The 22,273-nt window shown below is 42.5% G+C and overlaps 1 protein-coding gene across 1 annotated transcript in view; it reads left to right on the top strand.

Moving 5' to 3' along the window:
* Nucleotides 1–7,661: 7,661 nt before the first annotated feature.
* Nucleotides 7,662–22,273, top strand: part of CHRM5 (cholinergic receptor muscarinic 5) — a 253,666-nt gene continuing 239,054 nt past the window's right edge. Inside the window, exon 1 of the mRNA XM_040333888.1 lies at nucleotides 7,662–8,966. The gene's annotated coding sequence lies outside the window, so the exon portion shown is untranslated. The remainder of the gene's footprint in view (nucleotides 8,967–22,273) is intronic.

Below are 22,273 nucleotides of genomic sequence, written 5' to 3'. Positions count from 1 at the left end.
GACACTGTGTTCAGTGTTCCGCCAATCACGGATTTTTTTTTCTACCTCAGACAAGAGGATGTCAGTGATTGGCGGAACATTGAACACAGTGTCTGCTGGGAAACTGAGTCCGAGGATGAGAGAACGTCCGTGATAGGTGGAACTGTGCCTGCTGAGAAACACCTATCACAGAAGGGACCAGGAGGAGACCGCGACTTTTAAACAATGAATGGATGCCCGCAGCCTGTCAATTTCAGGTACACTGACATCGGGCACAGGGACAATGGGCACAGTGACGATGGGCACAGTGAGAATTGGCACAATGAGGATGGGCACAGTGACGACTGGCACAGTGACGATGGGCACAGTGAGGATTGGCACAGTGAGGATTGGCACAGTGAGGATGGGCACAGTGAGGATTGGCACAATGAGGATGGGCACAGTGAGGATAAGCACAGTGAGGATTGGCACAGTGAGGATGGGCACAGTGACAATGGGCACAGTGAGGATTGGCACAGTGAGGATGGGCACAGTGACAATTAGCACAGTGAAGTTGCAATGGGCACAGTGAGGCATGCAAATGGGCATTGTTGACCCTCTTTTCCGCTTACAGTAGCTGCTGCATTTTCACCCTCGGCTTATACTCGAGTCAATAAGTTTCCCCAGTTTTTTGTGGTAAAATTAGGTACCTCGGCTTATACTCGGGTCGGCTTATACTCAAGTATATACGGAAAACCATAAATGCGGGGCCTAGATTCATATTTTTCCCTCTGGTGCGCGTAGCAATGCCTAATATGCGGTCAACAATTTGCCACACACGTTTAGTTTACGTGTGGGCGTGCTTGGCGATAATAAAAAGGGGGGGGGGGTGTTATTTTTTAAAAATGTGTCATTCTAATTTTTTTATCACCTATTTTTAAACATTATTTTGTTTAAATGTAACTTTATTGCTATAAAAAGGGGGCTGTGATAGCATTGCACCAGTGACAAGTATTCTTAAAGAAGACATCAGGGGTCCATTAGACCTCAAATGTCTGCCCTCTCCTGAAGAGCTGTGAGCTGGTTTTAACACATTCATTGCACACGTCATTAGCAGCAGGATTAAACATGAATGTGTCTTTTTTTTTTTTTCATTTTTTGTACTGCCTGTAAACAATTTCGTTTTGCACAGGCGATCAGATTTGAGAGTGAATTGCAATAGTAAAATATGCGGTAAGAAACAAGTGAGAAGAATGTTTGAACCCTAGAAGGGGAAAGAAAAGCTGCTGAGAATTTCCAGGCACACTACAGGATCTCTGCGTAATCCATTCAGTAACATACCACACTGGAAGAAAATTATCTGGGCAAGATCTGAACTCAATAAATCAGCCACCGTAACAGACTATTACTGTATCTTTTTTCCCATCTGACAAAAAGAATTACCCATGTATAGCCAGCATATTTCTACAAATTTGTTACATTTTTAATGCTTTCTTTCAGCCCCCTCCTCTAGTATTACATTCCTAAGCATAGCAGTGTGATCTGCCCTTCTGTAACACAACCTGGACATTATGTATGTGTTATAGATTATTGATTGTAAGCTCAGGTGGCAAAATAGTCCTCTACATGCTGTGTCTCGTGGCAGACAAAGCCTTTGGGAACTTTTTGCTCAGCAAAGTAATCTCCCGGTACAGCGCACAAATCTAGCCGAGAGTCGATGCTGAGAGTGCCTGGTTATAATTGTGTCAGCTACTGTTTGTTGTGGCCTCCGTAAGAGCAAAGGGAGGGCAGGGAAATGAAAAAGCCAATCACACTAATGCCCTGTTGGCATTATTAGGTAAATCAAAATCCACAGCAACCAGCAGGTGGGTGAGATTTAGCTATAGAAGTAAGTCCATAGGGCTGCTTATTAATTCAAGTCAGGAGGTAGGTGCGGTTCCCACAACACTGGGTCCAGACACCAGGGCTACCAGGAGGGACACTATTAGGTAGATTCAGTAAGAGTTAGGCCGGCTTATCAGTAGATAAGCCGACCTAACTCAGAATCTACGCCGACTTATGTTTAAGTGTATTCTCAAACAGAGATACGCTTAAACATATCTAAGATACGACGGCTTGCGCCGTCCTATCTTAGGTTGCAATATTGAGGCTGGCTGCTAGGTGGCGCTTCCCTTGCGGTCGGCGTAGAATATGTAAATTAGTAGATACGCCGATTCACGAACGTACGCCCGGCCGCCGCAGTACATTTACACCGTTTCCGTAAGGCATTATCAGGCCTAAAGTTATTCCATCTATTAGATGGAATAGTAATGTTAAAGTATGGCCGCCGTTCCCGCTTCGAGATTCAAAATTTTTACGTCTTTGCGTAAGTCGTCCACGAATATCGATTTACGTCGTTTACGTCCACGTCTAAATCAATAGGCCCGTGCGGCGTACTTAGCCACAATGCACACTGGGAAATGTAGGCGCCCGGCGCATGCGCAGTTAAAAAAACGTCAAAAACTTAAGGTCAAGCCCCATTAACATAAAACACTGCAATGAAACAACATGGTTTACCACATAACTGTAGTATGTTTCACATCATTAATAGTCGAGAAATATACACTGCTCAAAAACATGAACACTTTGAAAACATATCACAACTCAACGGGCAAAAATCTCATGCTGGATATCTATACTGATATGGACTGGGTAATTTGTTAGGAATGAAAGGATGGCACATCATTTGATGGAAATAAAAATTATCCACATACAGAGGGCTGAATTCAAAGAAACCGCGAAAATCAAAAGTGAAAAAATTATGCAGAAAGCTAGTCCATTTTGCTGAAATTTCATTGCAACAACTCAAATGGTCCTCAGTAGTTTGTATGGCCCCCGAGTGCTTGTATGCATGCCTGACAACATCAGGGCATGCTCCTAATGATACGATGGATGGTGTCCTGGGGTATTTCCTCCCAGATCTGGACCAGAGCATCACTGAGCTCCTGAACAGACTGAGGTGCAACCTGGCGACATCGGATGGACCAGAAACATAATGTCCCAGAGGTGTTCTTTTGCATTTAGGTCAGGTGAGCGAGGGGGCCATTCAATGGTATAAATGTCTTCATCCTCCAGAAACTGGCTGTATGCTCTTGCCACATGAGGCCGGGCATTGTCTTGGACCAGGAGGAACCCAGGACCCACTGCACCAGCGTAGGGTCTGACAATGGGTCCAAGGATTTCATCCCGATACCTAATGGCAGTCAGGGTGCCATTGTGTAGCCTGTAGAGGTCTGTGCGTCCCTCCATGGATATGCCTCCCCAGACCATCACTGACCCACCACCAAACCGGTCATGCTGAACGATGTTACAGCATAAAGTTCTCCGCGGCTTCTCTAGACGTCTGTCACATATGCTCAAGGTGAACCTGCTATTATCTGTGAAAAGCATGGGGCACCAGTGGTGGACCTGCCAAATCTGGTGTTCAATGGAAAATGGCAATCGAGCTCCACAGTGTCTAGCAGTGAGCACAGAGCACACTAGAGGTTGTCGGGCCCTCAGGTCACCCCCATGAAGTGTTTCTGATTGTTTGGTCAGAGACATTCACACCAGTGACCTGCTGGAGGTCATTTTGTAGGGCTCTGGCAGTGCTTATCCTGGTCCTCCTTGCACAAAGGAGCAGATTCCGGTCCTGCTGATGGGTTAAGGACCTTCTACCATTCTGTTCAGCTCTCCTAGAGTAACTGCCTGTCTCCTGGAATCTCCTCCATGCTCTTGAGACTGCGCTGGGAGACACGGCAAACCTTCTATTAATGACACGTATTGATGTGCCATCCTGGAGGAGTTGGACTGCCTGTGCAATCTTTATAGGGTCCAAGTATCGCCTCGTGGTACCAGTAGTGACACTGACCCGTACCAAATGCAAAACTAGTGAAAAACAGTCAGAAAAGATGAGTAGGGAAAAAATGTCAGACACCTCCACCTCAAAAAACATCCCTGTTTTGGAGGTTGTCTCATTGTTGCCCATCTGGTGCACCTGTTGTTAATTTCAATTAACAGCAAAGCAGCTGAAACTGATTAACAACCCCCTCTGTATACACCCCTCCCCCTCTGCTACTTAACTGACCAGATCAATATCCCAGGAGTTCTGACTCAAAAGTGTTCCTTTATTTTTTTTGAGCAGTGTGTACGTGCAAGACATATGTCCTTCTTTGACACCATATACTTGATGACTTCAAAGAACAGACTAAGACCTTAAGACTACTTAAGAGTATGGCCATGTGAGTGCTGTATTTACCTACACAGGGGTGAGCAGGTGTTCAATGCATTCTGTGCGGGTAGTCCCATTCATGTCAACTGGGATGCAACAGATGCATGGACACAGGCGCTACTTCCAATCTGACAACCGTGTAGGTGCGCAGTCCCAAATGCACACTGTTTGCGTTCAAGGTCATACACACGCATGGCTATCAAATTTAGAGCAGCAGCTGTGTCCATTCTGCCGCTGTTTTAAACTTGGACAGAATGGAACTACCTGCACAGGGATGTATGGAAAACCTGTAAATCCCCATACAGGTAAACACAGCATGAGCATACGCTAAAGTACACCTGTGTGAACGAGGCCTTATTGGAAACATTTTATCTGTGTTTGTATGCTTGGGCTCTATTTGTATTGATACTTGCTTTGCGTTTAGTTCAGAACACTACACTATAAGAACTAACCCAGAGATGAACTTATGCTTTATTGAAATTTAGAGAGTCAGAGCTAAGCTAAACAGACAAATCCTATTGCTTGCCAAGACAGGCATTAGAAGCTAGAACAGAATCCAGCATCTAGTTTATTTGAGTGGCATTCCTCCCGTGATCCAAGCACTATAACCAACTGAATTGAATTCAGCTCGGTTTACTCTTGGACACCCAGCATTGGAGGGTGCACTATGTTAGGCAACCCATATTTTTTTTTTTCAACCAACGGGTTGATCAAACAAAAATGACTTGATTCACCTATCCACACATTTGAGGATAAAGGGTAAATCCTACTTTATTTGCTCTGCAGATAACGGAAACGCAAACTTGCATAGCTAAATTGACACTGTTGGTAAGAAACATTCACTGTCAAATGTTCAGGTGCGTGTAATTGAAAGACTAACTCCACTTTTATTGAGAAAAAAAATTGCCAGGATTTTAACAAACTTTGTTGCAGATTCCTAAATCTTCTTTATTCTGAAGAAACAACTGCTTGTTTGTCTGTCTCCATCTTTTGATTGAATATGTATTGGAGTGATTTTATAATTATCGGTCAGCTGCTGCACCTGCAGGGCACATAAAAAATTTGGCAGGGTCTGCATCCCTTTAGACATGATTTCCCCTTTGGAGTATCTCACCAAAAATGACATTTATGTTGTAGGGGATACTCAAAATCTGACTTGTGTCTTAGTGCAGATTTCTGGGAAAATCAGTGAGCCGATCACACAAGCAGGAAATTACATATCTGTGGGGCGTTCTGTATACCATCTGTGTACAGAACGCCTCCAGGCTGCCATATTACAGCGCTGCAGATTGAAAGGGAAAGGTTTTTATTAACATTCAATTATATTATGACTTGTGTTACAATTGTTTACGCCAGCCTTTTTCAACCAGGGTGCCCAGGCAACCTGGGGTGCCTTGAGTTTTCTTCAGGGGTGCCTTGGCAAAATGCCTAAAAATTGCTTAAAAAGTGTATACAAGCCAGTGTGTGGATCAATGTTCCCTTTTTAGTTTTACTAAGTCACGTGTTTTAATTTTGCACCATTACAGCCTTCTGGCTGCCAGCATCCCAATGGCCAACGGCATCATCAGTTGATGAAGAGGATGTCATTCACCGGCATAGCATTTTTGTTTGACCTTCCCCTGTCTCTCTCCATGCAGTCACACTAGCTTAGTGATGGAAAAAAACTGAGGGAGACGAGAAACATTGGAATACTAGTCAGTACTAGTTTTCAAAAGTGTATTTTCTTTGGAAGAAAAAATCATCTCTAATGCGGCGTACACACGATCATTTTTCAGCATGAAAAAAACTTTATTTTTCAGCATGTCCAAAAAACAAAGTTTTCCCAACTTCATCATTAAAAAACGACGTTGCCTACACACCATCGTTTTTAAAAAATGATCTAGCAAAGCGCGGTGACGTACAACACGTACAACGGCACTATAAAGGGGAAGTCTCATTCGCCTTTGGGCTGCTTTAGCTGATTCCATGTTAGTAAAAGAGGATTTGCGCTTTTCTGTCTGTTACAGCGTGATGAATGTGCTTCTGAGCATGCACGGGTTTTTTACGTCGTTTTAGCCCACACACGATCATTTTTTACAACCCGAAAAACTACATAGTTTAAAACGACGCTTAAAAATGCAGCATGTTTGAATTTTTTTTTTGTCGTTTTTCAGAACCTGAAAAATTATGTGTAGCCCACACACGATCATTTTAAATTAAGTTTTGGAAAAACTAAGTTTTTTTTCATGCCGAAAAACGATCGTGTGTACGCGGCATAAGGTTGGGTGTCCTACTTGGACTTGTGGATGTAAAACTATTATGCCGCGTACACACAAAGGAATTCCATCGGAAAAAAATAGGACATGTTCTATATCTAAACTATGATGGATTTCATCGGAATTTCCAATGAAAAAACTCTGATAGGGCTACACAAAATCGGAAAATCCGATGGAAAAAGTCCATCAGACTTTTTCCATCGGAAATTCTGATTGTGTGTACGGGGCATCAGAATAGCTTTTAAATTTTAGAATGGAGTGCCTCGAGACTGTCCATAATTTTGAAAAGGTTGCTTCGAGAGTGACCATCATTTTTAAAGGGTGCTTTGAGGTTGAGAAACACTGGTATACGCTATATCATTTTTTTCATTTGCTAATTTTGTTTGCCACAGAAGTGGAGTTACCCTTCAAATGGCAATGATTGACACCAGTGAATGGTTGGTGAAAGTCACTCACTGCTTTATAAAAATAAAAAATAAAATAAAAATAATAATAATATATATATATATATATATATATATATATATATATATATATATATATATATATATATATATATATATATATATATATATATATATATATATATATATATATATACTGTATATATATATATATATATATATATATATATATAAAAGGAGAGAGACAGAGTGAAAGTAAGTTCTAATGATTTAGCAGTGGTGTACTGTACATGCATAGGCAACATTTACTTAATGTATTTGTGTTGGCTGCTGGAGTGTGAATATTAAATAGGAGACATGTGAAAGTTTTTAATTACAGATACTGCCATGTACGCCTTTCTGTACAGGCACTAATTAGGTAAGTCTGGTGAGAACCAGACACAGAGTTTACTAATAATTTCCGCGATTCAGAATTTCCTCTTCTATTGACTGATGTTATGATTATTGTATTACTGTGGAACATTCAGTCTGCTGTCACACTTCTGGACATATGTGCGGGACTTAATGAATACACATACACAGCTCCATACAACTTACCACAAGCAGAGAAGAAGGAATTATTTCTGCTTCAAAATCTGCCCCCCTCTCTTGTAAATTGTATAACCCGATTTCCCTCCTCCTGTCACTTGCTGATTGATCTATTTTCTATTGGGCGTATAAAAAGTACAATTTGTGATATTTTCTGCACTGAAAAATTGGAAATTAGAGAGGACACGAGCAATTTACAGTTGTCTCAATTGGGTCAGACTTTAATTAGACATTAAGGAAATAACATCAATACGTACGGAAAAACCTCTTCAATCTTCCCTTTAAACAGGCTGCACATAAAAGAACCGCTTTGTAATACTGTTAACACAGAGCGTTGTTCTCTTTCATTATTAATGTTATCTTGACTCCGGAAGGAATTATTGTAGTGTGTTAATATTTCACATTGTGTGATATGATAACGTGTTTTGTACGCAAGCTCTTTATATAAAGAACAGCTTTTGAAATGAAAGAGCCCAAACCAGAAGAAAGGCTGGAAAATGGTTCAGTGTGAAAGGAGCCTACGTGTAACCTCACAGACAGAAAAGCACTGGAGTGGGGGTCAGAGTGACTTGTGCACAGTCTACCTGGTGGCATGGGAGAGAGTTCCAGCCTCCTGCTGCGTGCTCGTCTCCATGGAAAGGCTGCTCAATCATACAACACCTAACAGACCTCGTATCAGCTGCTCGTCCCTGCAACGTTCGTAAGCTGCTGTCCATCAGGAAAAGTAATTAGTGTGTTTATTATGTATGGAAGCAGCAGCCTATCACCGAATCCTCACATTCAATAGCTTCTGTAATGCACTTGTCTGTGCCTTCCGCCGGCTGCTGTCCACGCTGCTGCTTTTCAGGGATTTGCCCATGTACACTTCCAAGAAAGAAAGGAAACAAGAGGAAGCACATCATCTGTGCCTGAGAACTACCTCCAGCGCCAGGGTAGGCAACCTTAAAGAATGTGGGAAAAGTTTAAGAAGAACTGTGCTTACACATCTGACAATGACATCAATCTTGTGACCAATGCATTTTCTCCTTATAACCAATTTCGTGCTAGAACTGCTGGCTCTACATTTTATCCACATCGACCTGCTATTTAGTTGGTAAGCCAGAAGTAAGGAAAACCAGAGGAGGGAAGCTGCACATTCCAGGAGCGTTATGTGTTTAATAAAATTTTAATGTGTCCTGAATGTGATGATGTGGGGTCAGCGCTTATCCTTTTGATCACGATAAAACAAACAGATCTGGATTTTCTTATAAAAGACAATGGATTTAAGACTCTGCTGAAACCTTTTACACAGGATTCTTGACAGGCAACTCTGGAAGCAAAAAAAAAAAGGAAAGACAATTAACAAAACCCTAAACCAAGCAGAGAATGTGCAACTACAAGGAGTGGGATGCTGAGAAAGAAGAAAGAGAGTGAATGTGCAGGAGCCATTGTGAGAAGTCACCGCTTACCTGCAACATTGCTGCACCGGCTGTCAGGAACAAGACAAATGAACTGCAATCCGCATCCTTTAGGGTAAGTTTGATTTTCATACTTTGACGGGTGCGTTTTGGATGAGCCTGGGGCCGTGGAAACAGAAAAACCTGCGCTTGCTTGCTTTCAAAGCAATTTACTATACATGTGATGCTAACTTATTCAGCTGATTTAGGCTTGGGAATAGCTTCCAGCTTATTGGATTTGTTAAACTGCACAAAGTAAGCACAGACTGTTCCCTAAACAATTTTTGTCTCACTAAGATATACACAAAATCAAATTGTGTGCTGTAATAAAAAAACTTGGAACGCAGACCCTGCTGGTGTTCTGAGCTTATGAGTTTATTTCTACTTGTGTGTTGTGATTGAAAGCATTTTATGGGCTTTATGTATTAACTGATGTCTGCATAATCCTGACAGCTAAAGAGGTCTAGCAAGAAGAAGAATTTTCGTATTTTAGTATTATATGTTGTTGATTGATAGCTTATACCCAGCATTATTTGTTTGCCCGTGGGACTTTAAATAAAGCACATCACCAACATACAAATGAATTAGATATGATTATTGAAAAGTCCAACGGGCACACAAATAATGCAGGGTACCCATTAACCAGGGATGGAGGCACATCAGAACACAACCAAATTGTTGTTAGCTCGATAGCTAGTGGTGTCTGGAGGTTCAGGTGTAATAAATGAATACTAGGGGGCAGATCCACAAAGATCTGCCCCGGCGCACCGTATCTGAGATACGCTACGCCGTCGTACCTTACTGCAGTTTGTTTCGAATCCTTAAAGATTTCGCGCCATAAGTTACGGCGGCGTAGTCTATCTCTCGCGGCGTAAGGGCGCGGATTTCAAATTGGCCGGGTAGGGGGCGTGTTTCATTTGAACGAACTGCGCATGCGCCGTCTCTAAATTTCCCGCCGTGCATTGTGCGAAATGACGGCGCAAGGACGTCATTGTTTTGACTTGGACGTAAATTACGTCCATCCCGCGATTCACAGCCGACGCAAACGAAAAAAAAAATTCAAAATAAACGCGGGAACGACGGCCATACTTAACATGGCAGGTGTAACTATACGCCACAAAACAGCAGCTTTAACTATACGCCGGAAAAAGCCGACTAGAGACAACGTAAAAGAATGCGACGGCCGCTCGTACGTTCGTGGATCGTCGGAAATAGCAAATTTGCATACTCGACGCGGAAAACGACGGGAACTCCACCCAGCGGACGCCGAAGTATTGCATCTAAGATCCGAAGGCGTACGAAGCCGTACGCCTGTCGGATCTAACCCAGATGCCGTCGTATCTTGGTTTGAGGATTCAAACCAAAGATACGACGCGGGAAATTTGAAAGTACGCCGGCGTATCAGTAGATACGCCGGCGTACTCTCTTTGTGGATCTGCCCCACAGAGTTTATTTACTAAAATCGGGCAACAGTGGGGCTGATTTACGAAAATTGTGGGAGAGCAAAATATGGTGCTGCATAGAAACCAATCAGCATCCAGCTTTTATTGTGAAAGATTAATCGAACAAGCTGAAGTTAGAAGCTGATTGGCTGCCATGTACAGCTGCACTCTTTCGTTTTTAGTAAATCAGCCCCAATGCATTTAAAAAACTGGCGTTCGATGATGCGCGGTTCTAATGATCGAGCGTATCATTACCTGAAAATAAAATGAGTAAAGCACTAATACTTAGTGACAAGCTCCCAGAGGAATGTGTTAAATGCGACGTCTTTCATTTAGAGGCTGGTGTAGCTGTGAGCTGGGGGAGAACACAAGCAGCAGACAGAAAGCCGGTGAGCGGTGTGCTTTACTCAATCTGAAAGCCGGGTTTTATGCTTTTGGCGTGACAACCAGAGACTTTCCTTCCCCCATTTAAAATTTTAATGAAGATGTTAAAAGCATCCAAGCAGAGGCTGCCAGGACTCGAATGATGCCATTCATACAGATGTGTGACACTGCACCCAGGCAAAGCTTAGAATCTGACCCCAGTGGAAGATCCCAGGGGAACATGCTTGTGACGTTACAATGATCCAAATGCCAAGGAGCTCCGTGTGCAGCTACCGTGTGCATATTCTATGTGCACTTAAACATAAGGAATGAATCAAGTCCCCTCACAAGGGGCATTATAATATTATGAACATTGATTATTTTGCTGCAGGATAACTAAGCATACCCAGTTTATTTATGGAAACATACCGACATACTATTGTCCTAGATAGATACTACCAAGGGATTTATCTTTTTTTTTAAATCGACTTTTAAATGTAAAAATGATGTAATTATGTAAAAAAAAAATCCCTGGGGTATGTAAAGATGTTCTTTGTTCTATATTGACAAATGCATTATGTAGATAAATAAGTGGAAATCGCGGATATTGATGTGCACTAGGGTAAGGCTGGGAAAAGGAGGAGATGTCACTACTGACAGCTTAAAAAATAAAAAATAAATCTGCGCTATCAAAGTGGTGGAGCAGCTGCATACAGTCCAGTGAAAAAAGGAAAGCAATACAAACAGAAAACAAACAAAGCAGCGCTGGGGGGATGAAAAAAGAATAAACAATAATGTCTATATAAAACGCTTATATGTGTAAACATAAAGTGTATAAGTCCATGAATTGGTGGAAATAATCTTGAACTGAAAAAAGGTCAATAAGTATGTATGAAAAACACCTCAGACATATATTCCAATTCCTTGAAAAGACAAGTCCACAAAAATAAACGTGAAAGGTGAAAATAAGATGATCAGTCGAATAATAGTGACACAACACCCACGGTGATCCAAAATAAACTGTGATGAGAGTGATATCGCCCGCCACCGATAACAATGGAGGCTTACCGGATGTGGTGGACCCAAATGAGCTTATGCCCAAAGGATCAGTAAAGCTTGTAACTCAATTGAGTATGGAAGTGGACCGAACCACACCAAACGATCAATCAGCAGGCAACGGTGAAATCCTCACTTAATGACAGGTGAGCAGGGTGACTCCAATTGGAAGATGACTCATAGGAGTGGAAATGCTTGCACGGAGTGTGGGGAGGAAAATAAAAGGCACATAGCGTAACTCCGCAACAAAGGGGAAGTTTAATAATGGTAAAAAACACTTACAATTATGTAGGCATTAAAGGACATCAATGTAGTATAGTGCATGGCAGCAGTAGAGTCCCGACGCGTTTCGCTACAACTAGCATCGTCTGGGGTAGGAGGCTAGTTGTAGCGAAACGCGTCGGGACTCTACTGCTGCCATGCACTATACTACATTGATGTCCTTTAATGCCTACATAATTGTAAGTGTTTTTTACCATTATTAAACTTCCCCTTTGTTGCGGAGTTACGCTATGTGCCTTTTATTTTCCTCCCCACACTCCGTGCAAGCATTTCCACTCCTATGAGTCATCTTCCAATTGGAGTCACCCTGCTCACCTGTCATTAAGTGAGGATTTCACCGTTGCCTGCTGATTGATCGTTTGGTGTGGTTCGGTCCACTTCCATACTCAATTGAGTTACAAGCTTTACTGATCCTTTGGGCATAAGCTCATTTGGGTCCACCACATCCGGTAAGCCTCCATTGTTATCGGTGGCGGGCGATATCACTCTCATCACAGTTTATTTTGGATCACCGTGGGTGTTGTGTCACTATTATTCGACTGATCATCTTATTTTCACCTTTCACTACTGACAGCTTGTAGGTAGTGCCACCACTGACAGTTTTGGTGTGAGGAGTGATATGCTTCTCTATTTTATTGGAAATCCCTGCTATTTCTGTCTGGAGGATCAAATAGGTTAGTGGTTTTCAATATAGGTCAAAGAACCCATCTGTGCTCGAGGTGTTACCAGGAGGACTATGAAGTTCGGATTTAAACACTGATTTAAAAGGAGGGGGGTCAAGTTTAGTATGAGGGGAAATTCTAGTTGCTTGTGTTAGGCAATTAAATTGAAGGATCAGTACAGGAGACCAGCACTATGACTCGGAGGATTATGCTACAATACATTGTACCACTTAAACTTTTTAGCTGGGCTTTAAGCATCAATGGAATCTTTCAGATTTTCCAAGAATAAGCTATTTGTGTTGTGAAGGGTTTTCAGGGATCCTGGCAGGCCTTGTTTCTGATACATATTAATGTCATTTGTGAGGTCATTATAACAAGTCTTAGAAGGGACAAAACACATGGAGTGGAGAGAATATACTGCTCACCCCGGTATATACAACAGAGAAAGTTTCCCCGAATGGGGTTTTTAGACAGCTCAATTGGATGAATAAGATGCAATTTACGTGAAAAAAAGTATTTATTCACATGTATCAAAAAGGGAAAAAGGGAATAATAAATAGGATATGGGTTGCGGCAATACAAAAGACATAAAAAATGCATACAATATTATACAGTACACAACAAATCATTTATACAGCTGAATACAATTATTGCATGTATAAACAATGTCCTAACGCGTTTCGACCATAATGGTCTTCTTCAGAAGTTTAATTGGTTGTGACTGAAAGAGAATGTACAAAAGGTTACATAAGGTATTTCACATATTTTAGTCCAATCACCTACCCCACCCACAGCTCTATTTGTATAGAGACATCTTCCATTTGGAAGGAGGGGTGGGGGGGTGGAAGACAGAAAGCATGATACTGTATCAATGAGGCAAGAAAGATTAGTAAAAATCGATCACTACCAGTAGTGAAGTAAGAATATAGTCTTGATGAGGCTTTGCTGTCACAAAACAGGGGGGTCCAGCCGCTCTTCCACGGATCGCTCCAACAACTTATAACAAGTCTGGCCCCACAAACCATTTAAGAGTTTATGTCACACAATTGCAGTATACCTTGCATCCAAATTTTAACTATAAATACTCTGAAGCACTTCTGTAAAATAATTTATTGCAATAAAATAAAAAATAAAACGACTAATTGCATACACCTGTACAAGCACAGCACCAACACTTAGATGATATAAATGTGATCTAACACAGCAAATTCTGAATCCAGAGTACCTGGATCTATAATTATATTTCAGTTCAGAGACATATCCCTTTCATGGCTGCATGCTATTTACACTTCAGCATTTTATAACTCAATCAAGCATTAAAGGATAGACATGGTAAATGTATGTACTGAACTTGCTGCTGTGATGACTACAGGTTAATCATTTAACTGTCAATCTTCTCTGTCAGCATAGTAGGAGTTAATAAGCATCTTCTTGGAAAGTCATGGTAAAGTGTCTGAACTGCATGTTTTTCTAATGTCAAAAATAGATTATTTTTCCTGTATTGCCTGTTTACCAGGAGAACGATTTATTCTAACTCCTGATAACATGTTTAGAAATGAAATTATTGCATCCTGATTAGCTGTTTTCATGGTAGCAGATGGCTTGTTGAATGCTGCGAAGTCCACTTTACAGGGACTTCTGAATTCCATAGACATTTCCCAGTTTTATGGATAAATGTCTACCAAAGAGAAGATTAAAGGTCATAAAAAGGCCGAGGTTAGACCTGAAAAGTCACTGAAATACGGTGGAGATGATATCTGAAAACAGAAGCAAACTCAATGGTTCTGATTGCGCCATCCAATCAAGGTTTTGTTCTCCTACCTGTACAGCTACAACATGAGCTGAAACTGGTTTTCATGTGCAAACACGCCTGTCTCCTTTCCAAAGTAGTCCTGTGGCAAATCTGCAAGCTGGAGTACTTTTTTTCCAAACCAGACATGTATAGTCTCTTTTCTTTTCCTATGTACAATGGTTGACATCCAAACTTGTTCTTGGCATGCCAAGAATAGAGCCATGTGTATGGGGCAATGTGGCCCTTTTGCGCATACCAAGGATTTACATCGTTAGTTGCTGTCCAATGGCCAAAGAGAGGCACTACAGGACTAAGGCCCCATGCACACGAGAAGCAAATGCAAACACATGTAAACTCAAGTTTTCAAAGGCAAAACCCGTCGTTTAAAACGCCCGTTTCTGCCGCGAACTTTGCAGCGTTTTGCCGCGTTTATCAGCGTTTTACCGCGTTTGCGTCTATCAGCGTTCATAACAAAGACATTGTAGACCCTCCCGAAGCTTTGAAAGGCAAAAACGTTTGCGTCTGAACCCAAAATTTTGCGTCTGAAAAAACGAGCCTAAACCCAACTGCTTTAAAACGCAAAAAAACGTGAATGTGTGCATGGACACATAGGATAACATTAAATGTGTTCAGGGGCAGTTGAAAAAAATGCCCAAATGCCTCTGAACTCGAGTTTACCAGCGTCTCGTGTGCATGGGGCCTAAGAAGAAAAAGCAGGGGTGGTGTAGACATAGCAGGAACTAGATGTTGGACCTGAGACCACTGGAGGAAGGGGGTAAGGCGACCCAATAGGTGAGTGTGCCATATTGTGCAAGTATGGTAAGAGCCCACCCATCCTGTGAGAATTTAGCTCCAACATGTGTCACTTTGGCCTAGTTTTATGAAGATGCAATCAAGTGTCCTGCATTGATTGCAACCTGTGTACACATGCTGAGCCTCAAAATATGGTTTCGGTACACAAGGATGCTTCTGGTGGCCTTCACACACCTCAGTTCACATTTTGGAGCAGTGTGGCTCACTAAAGCCCTTGTTAGATACATACATGCTTTTAAACTGTTTGGAGCTCTCAGTGTAAACCGATTCAGCTTTAGGGCACGGTTGCTGCTGCAGCCCCTAAAACTTAGAATCCCACCAATAGCAAAATACAAGAAGCCTCTATGAAAAAAACAAAGCCTCACTTTGACCCTAAAGGGGGTTTAATGTGACAGCTAACAAGAATTAAAAAATATCCCTTTGAGAAGAAGACTTTACATATAGAAGTGAAGACTCTTCAGCCCAGAAAGCAAGGGTAACTTGCCACAAATGTGTTGCACTGTTGAATTCTATGGACCCTTTCACACTGGGGCGGTTTGCAGGCGCTATTGCGCTAAAAATAGCGCCTGCAAACTGTCCTGAAACAGCGGCTGCTATTTCTCCAGTGTGAAAGCCCGAGGGCTCTCACACTGGAGCAGTGCGCTAGCAGGACCACTCCAAAAGTTTGCTAGCCGCATCTTTGAAGCGGTGAAGGAGCGGTGTGTTTACCGCTCCTCCACCACTTCTTCCCATTGAAAGCAATGGGAAACCGAATCTATACCGCCGGCAATACGCCTCTGCAGAGGTGCATTGCGGGCGGTATTTACCATTTTTCAGCTGCTAGCGGGGGGTAAAACCGCACCGAGATCGGCCGAATACCGCTGCAATTCCGACGGTAAAGCGTGGCTAAAAATGTTGTCGCTTTACCGCCACCGCACCTCCCACCCCGGTGTGAAAGGGGCCTAAGTCTTGTTAACTTACTGCACATTTTCACTGGCAAGTTGTACACTTGCAGAGCACTTGAAGCACAAGTTCTAATTGACACTTTTCCAATTTGTAGCAAAACTGCATGGCAAGTAGCAAAGTTGCAGAGGTGAGTCTACAGCAAGTGCAGTGACCCCTGTGGTGGGATGACTATTGCACAACATAACTGAACCAGAACTTTCAGCAGACATGCAGAATGTTTGTAAAGAAAGTTGATCTGGAGTCATGCAATGCGGACTTGCTGCAATTGTGCAACAAACTTGTGAAGCCTTGCAAGTCTAGCAATAGCTTAGCAAGTCATTTTCAAACTTGCAGCACAATTTCTTGCTATCTGGGAGCATTAACACTTGCCAGGGTGTTGGATGTCCAGTCCCATTCTGTAGTTCTTTTCCCTTGACAATACTATTTCTGTAGTGATGCAGGGGTATGCAGGAGAAACTACGCATGTAGGGGGCCCTGACATGCGACACACCTGGAAGTGCCAACACTCCAAGGGGTGTCGCACGTCAGGGCCCCCTACATGCGTAGTTTCTCCTGCAGAAGATACCTCACTATACACAATTCGCTACGTGGGTGATCCTGTCAGCTATCTTCCACCCAACATCCTTCGATTGAATAATCGAAGGAGCCAGGTGGAAATTTTTCAGCCAAAAAAGTAAACAACAATAATCAGAAGCACCCGCTATTTGGGTATTCTGACAGACGCCAGCTGCGGCACTGCTACAAACAACAGTAGGCAGTTGATGTAGACAATAAAGTAAATGGCATGGCTCTCAATCCATAGACAGCTTCCATTTGCTTTGCCAAATAGAAACAATCAGTATCCTAGATTAGTTATTACTCTGTTCTCCTTACTATAGGCAGCAAGTTGAAGGCATCTTTCGTGTTCCCGTCCATTTTATCAGACAGCATTTGTCTTAGTTGATGAAGAAACAAATATCTTAATCGCTTGCTAGAATGTTTGAGGAACAATTGCATTTGATTCTGCAGGAAGATACAGGTCTAGTTTTAGACAAATTTAAACAGAATAACCCCGATCAACAAGAAAAACTATATATGTCATAATCGTCTATTACCCTTTAGTCAATAAACGATTTATTGCTTTTACAACTTACTACATTACAATAAGATAAGACTGTACAAAAGAATAAGGCATACTGGGATCATAGCAAAGTGCTTCAGGTCCAATATGATTCACTTCCCGGGGGTAAGCTGGAATCTTATAATATACATTGTACTGTCGTATCGCACCAGGCTAAAGAAGTGACATCTGAAATCAGTTTTAACATTTATCCCCTAGAGGTGCTATTATTTGCAGTAGGTGTTCCACTGACATCCCTGTGGCTGGCTTTCTCTTCTGGCATGCTGATGGCTTCACATTATGAGAACATGGACAAGAGCAAGTCACAAACACAGTTCATCCCAACTCTCCTACTGTCACATGTAATTTTCCTTGTTTGTGGTGAAAGCTATTGATGTGTGTGAGGAAATTCAACTACAAGTCTACCAGTCATTTAACCCCACCATTTAACAAGCTGTCAGTTTGGTACCATTACCATGTATGATTTATACAAAGAATTAAAAAATAATAATAAAGCTACTAGTGCTTTGAGATATTTGCCTGATTTTACTTAGAAAACGTGTCACACTAACACAGTGTTGCCAACCTACCAGATTGAAATTTACTGGCACGACACCCGAAATTTACTGGCATTTCACAAAAGTTACTAAATGAAATTTTTAGGTGCAAATTTCAGTATTTAGGCTACAAACAAGTACGCTAGGCAAATAGCAATGTGATTTAAGGTAGATATTAACCCCCCTGGCGGTATTCCCGAGTCTGACTCAGGGTTAAATTTTTCAGCTACGATCGGTAACCCCGAGTCAGACTCTGGCTCGCCTCGCTGGATCCACAGGCAGTGTTTACTTACCTTGTCCCTGGATCCAGCGATGCCACTGCTCTGTGTGAGCGAGCGGGTCCTTGCTCGATTCACACAGTGCCTCTGTGTGCCGCCGATCTCCGTTCCCTGCGACATTACGACGCACAGGAGCAGAGAACGGTGCCAAATTCAAAAAGGTAAACAAACACCTTACATACAGTATACTGTAATCTTATAGATTACAGCACTGTATGTAAAAAATACACACACCCTTTGTCCCTAGTGGTCTGCCCTGTGTCCTACATGTACTTTTATATAATAAAAACTTTTCTTTCTGCCTGCAAACTGCCCAGTGCCCTACATGTACTTTTATATAATAAAAACTGTTCTTTCTGCCTGCAAACTGTAGATTGTCCATAGCAACCAAAAGTGTCCCTTTATGTCAAAAATTGTTTTAGAACAGCTAGAAAACAGCGATAATAATTTATAACCACTTGCAGAATTGTGCGATAGCGATTTGTGGGGAAATTCGTCATAAAAAAATAAAAGTAATGACAGCGACAATTCTGCAACTGAGCAAATTTCAGTGATTTTGAGTTGATTACATTATTGAATAATTTTTATTATAATTATATTATTATTTGTTATAATTATTTATTATATTATAATTTATAATTTTGTTTTTAAAAAAAAATCATACCCGGGATGCCTACTAGACTCTTGTTTGGACAGATTTAAGTGAGTTATTCCTAAGAATTACAGGCCTACAGTATAAAACGCCAAATTTCCTTGCAAATAATTGTACCGCTTTCAGCACCTTTTTTCTGAAAAAATCGTACCACCAGGGAGGTTAAGGTAAAAAAACATATTGTTGTTATTTTCGATATAATAAGGGCAAATTATTTAGTCACATCTCCTCCTGCCACCAACACCCCCTGCCTTCACCCCCATCTGCAGTGCCACCATTTCCCCCTGCCTCCAATCTCCCCCTGCCTCCAATCTCCCCCTGCCTCCAATTTCCCCCTGCCTCCAATCTCCCTCTGCCTTCAATCTCCCTCTGCCTCCAATCTCCCCCTGCCTCCAATCTCCCCCTGTCTCCAATCTCCCCCTGCCTCCAATCTCCCCCTGCCTTCATTGCCCACTACCTCCATCCCCCTCTGCGGTGCCACCGCAGCCACCATCACCCCCTGCCTCCAATCACCCCCTGCCTCCAATCTCCATGCGCAGTTTCAAGCCGAAACGATCTCGGCTATTTTTACTGGCACATTCCCGCAACCACAGACATTTAGGGGGGGGGGGGGAGTGACCGGTTTCACGAATTGTCCGTAAAAATACGGACGGTTGGCAACACTGCACTAACAGCTTGTTAAATAATGTAGTTAAAAGTCCAACTGAACCTTCTAGAAAAAATAAACTCAGGGTGATGAAAAAGATCAACTTATAATGGCTGAAAGCTGTAATAATACCAAAACTAAAAATGTAATACATTACAGCTTACCAATCATTAGATGTGATGGTTGCATTCGTTTTCTTTTTTTAGGGCTTTTCCCCTCAGTTTTTTACCTGGTGTTCTGGCCAGTAACACACCACCTGCATTAGAGTGCCCCCACTCTGGATGAAGGAGCACAGGGGCACCTTTGGACAGCAGAATTGTCAGTCTGGGGGCAGGGAAGTGTTAGATGTACTAGCACTATTTGTAAGTAAAATTGCATTTAATTAAGTATTAAAGGATACAAAGCTTATTTGTGCATTTTATATTTGTCTCTAGTTCGGCATTAAAGGAGTTGTAAAGGAAAATGTTTTTTCACCTTAATGCAATCTTTGCATTAAGGTGAAAAAACATCTGATGCTGCCCCCCCCCTGAGCCCCCGTTATACTTACCTGACCCCTCGAAAGTCCCGGGCGGTCCCGATATCCTATTCGCCACTCAGCCTGGCTGCTGATTGGCTAGAGCGGGTGGATTGAGAGCAGCGCAGCCATTGGCTGGCGCTGCTGTCAATCACATCCAGTGACGCGGCGCGCCGAGGGATACAGTGAGCAGCTATGGCCGCTCGCTGTATCACAGGAGCGTGCCCACAATTAGTGACCACCATGCGAGCTCTCGCATGACTGTGGTGACTAATTGCGGGGAGGACCAGAGACAGCTGCCGAGGGACCCCAGAAGACATGGATTGAGGGGCACTCTGTGCAAAACGAACTACACAGTTGAGGTAAGTATAACATGTTTGTTATTTGAAAAAAAAAAACCTTTAGTGACCCTTTAAGCACGGCATACTAGCTAATTATGAAATACTTACCTTAGAACGAAGCGCCGGTATCGCCTCCCGGTCACCACTGAGGGAGCTGACGTGTTCGTTAGGCGCTGTGAGTGGACGGAGCCGTGATAATGTCACGTCTGCGCATGTGTGCAGCAGTCCTCTTTTCGGCAAGGAGCTCTGATTTTCCGACAGCATCCGCCGGACCTTCAGAGCGCATGCGTCGCTGACGTCAGTGGCTGCATGCAAGGTGAATATCTCCTAACCCGTACAGGTTCAGGAGATATTTATTTTACCTACAGGTACATGTGAAATTGGAGTATACAACTGCTTTAAGTAATAAAACAATGGCAAGATATAGGACTGGTAAATGACTACTGTGGTCTTTAGACCTTAAAGCGGTGGTTCCCCCCAAAAAAAAAAGTTTCTACCATGAAATCCAGCATACTAGCGTGAGCTACAGTATGCCTTTATTTATTTATTTTGCGCCGTACTCACAGTTTAATCCGTAGTTAAGTTTCAGACTTCCCGTGGGGAATGGGCGTTCCTATGCAGAGGGGAACATGATTGACGGCCGGCTATGGCGCGTCACGCTTCCCGAAAATAGCCGGAGTAGGACTCGGCTCTTCACGGCGCTATACGGCGCGCATGCGCACAGACTAGGAGCTGACTGCGCAGGCGCCGTGAAGAGCCAAGTCCTATTTCGGGTATTTTCGGGAAGCGTGACGCGCCATAGCCGGCCGTCAATCATGTTCCCCTCTGCATAGGAACGCCTACTCCTCGCGTGGAGTCTGAAACTTAACTACGGGATTAAACTGTGAGTACGGCGCAAAAAAATAAAATAAAGGCATACTGTAGCTCGCGCTAGTATGCTGGATGGTATGGTAGGAATTTTTTATTTTTTTTAGGGTGAACCCCCGCTTTAAGTCAAGCCTACTTTAGTCTGGCCATTACTGACTCACATGATCTTCTTTGTCTGGAAGTATGAGCTGTTTAGAAGCTATAAAAGTCGCTGCTGGCTAGCGCACTGATTTGTTAATGATCTGTGAGAAATCATTGAATGATCACTGAATGGTAACAAGTTTAGCAGCAATGGGGGTCAGGTTTAATGATGCTCAATAAGTCTGTCTCAAGATACCTACCTACAACCATGCAAGAAAAAGACAAACCTATTAATGTAATAAAAATGTGAAAACTTGAGCTGCAAATATCCAGATGCTATGTGATTCATTACTGAATCCCTAAAGAACTTAACGTACACTGTAAGTATTAACAGGTTTGCTAAGCACTGTCTTGCCACAGTAATAAGGCCATTATGTAACAGGTATAGAGAGGAAACACTCTTAAACCCAGCAACCTGTAGCAACCAATAATACATAAAAATAGTTTTGTTTTAACAAAATTGTGACCTGATTTAAAGCGGCATTAAAGCTTAATTTCTTTAAATTAAAATAGCAAACATGTTCTGTTTCCTGCTCTGTGCAATGCTTTTGCACAGAGCACCCCCGATCCTTTTCTTCTGGGGTCCCCCCCACTGGCACTCCAGGCTTCTCCTCTTCAGCAAGTGTCCCTCATGGAAAGTTTTTTTTGACACAGAGACGGTGGCTAAGGCTCGTTCACTCGGCACAGCATTTGATTGAAAGCAGCGGGAACCAATGGATCCCACTGCTATCAATCTGCCCAGGGACAAGGGAGACAGCAGCAAGACCTGCTGATCTCAAGCACATCGCTTGATCGGGATCATACTCAGGTATGTATAAGGGGGAGGGTTTGGGCAGGGTCGATTCTGCATCACAGAAGGTTTTTCACCTTAACGCACAGAATGCATTAAGGTGAAAAATCTTAAGGGCCCTTTCCCTCGTACAGATCCCGTGA

Source organism: Rana temporaria, chromosome 13 (genome assembly GCF_905171775.1).
Source record: "Rana temporaria chromosome 13, aRanTem1.1, whole genome shotgun sequence".
Classification (NCBI taxonomy): Eukaryota; Metazoa; Chordata; class Amphibia; order Anura; family Ranidae; genus Rana; species Rana temporaria.
Note: the sequence above shows the minus strand (reverse complement) of the source record. Positions and strands in the feature narration are given on the sequence as shown.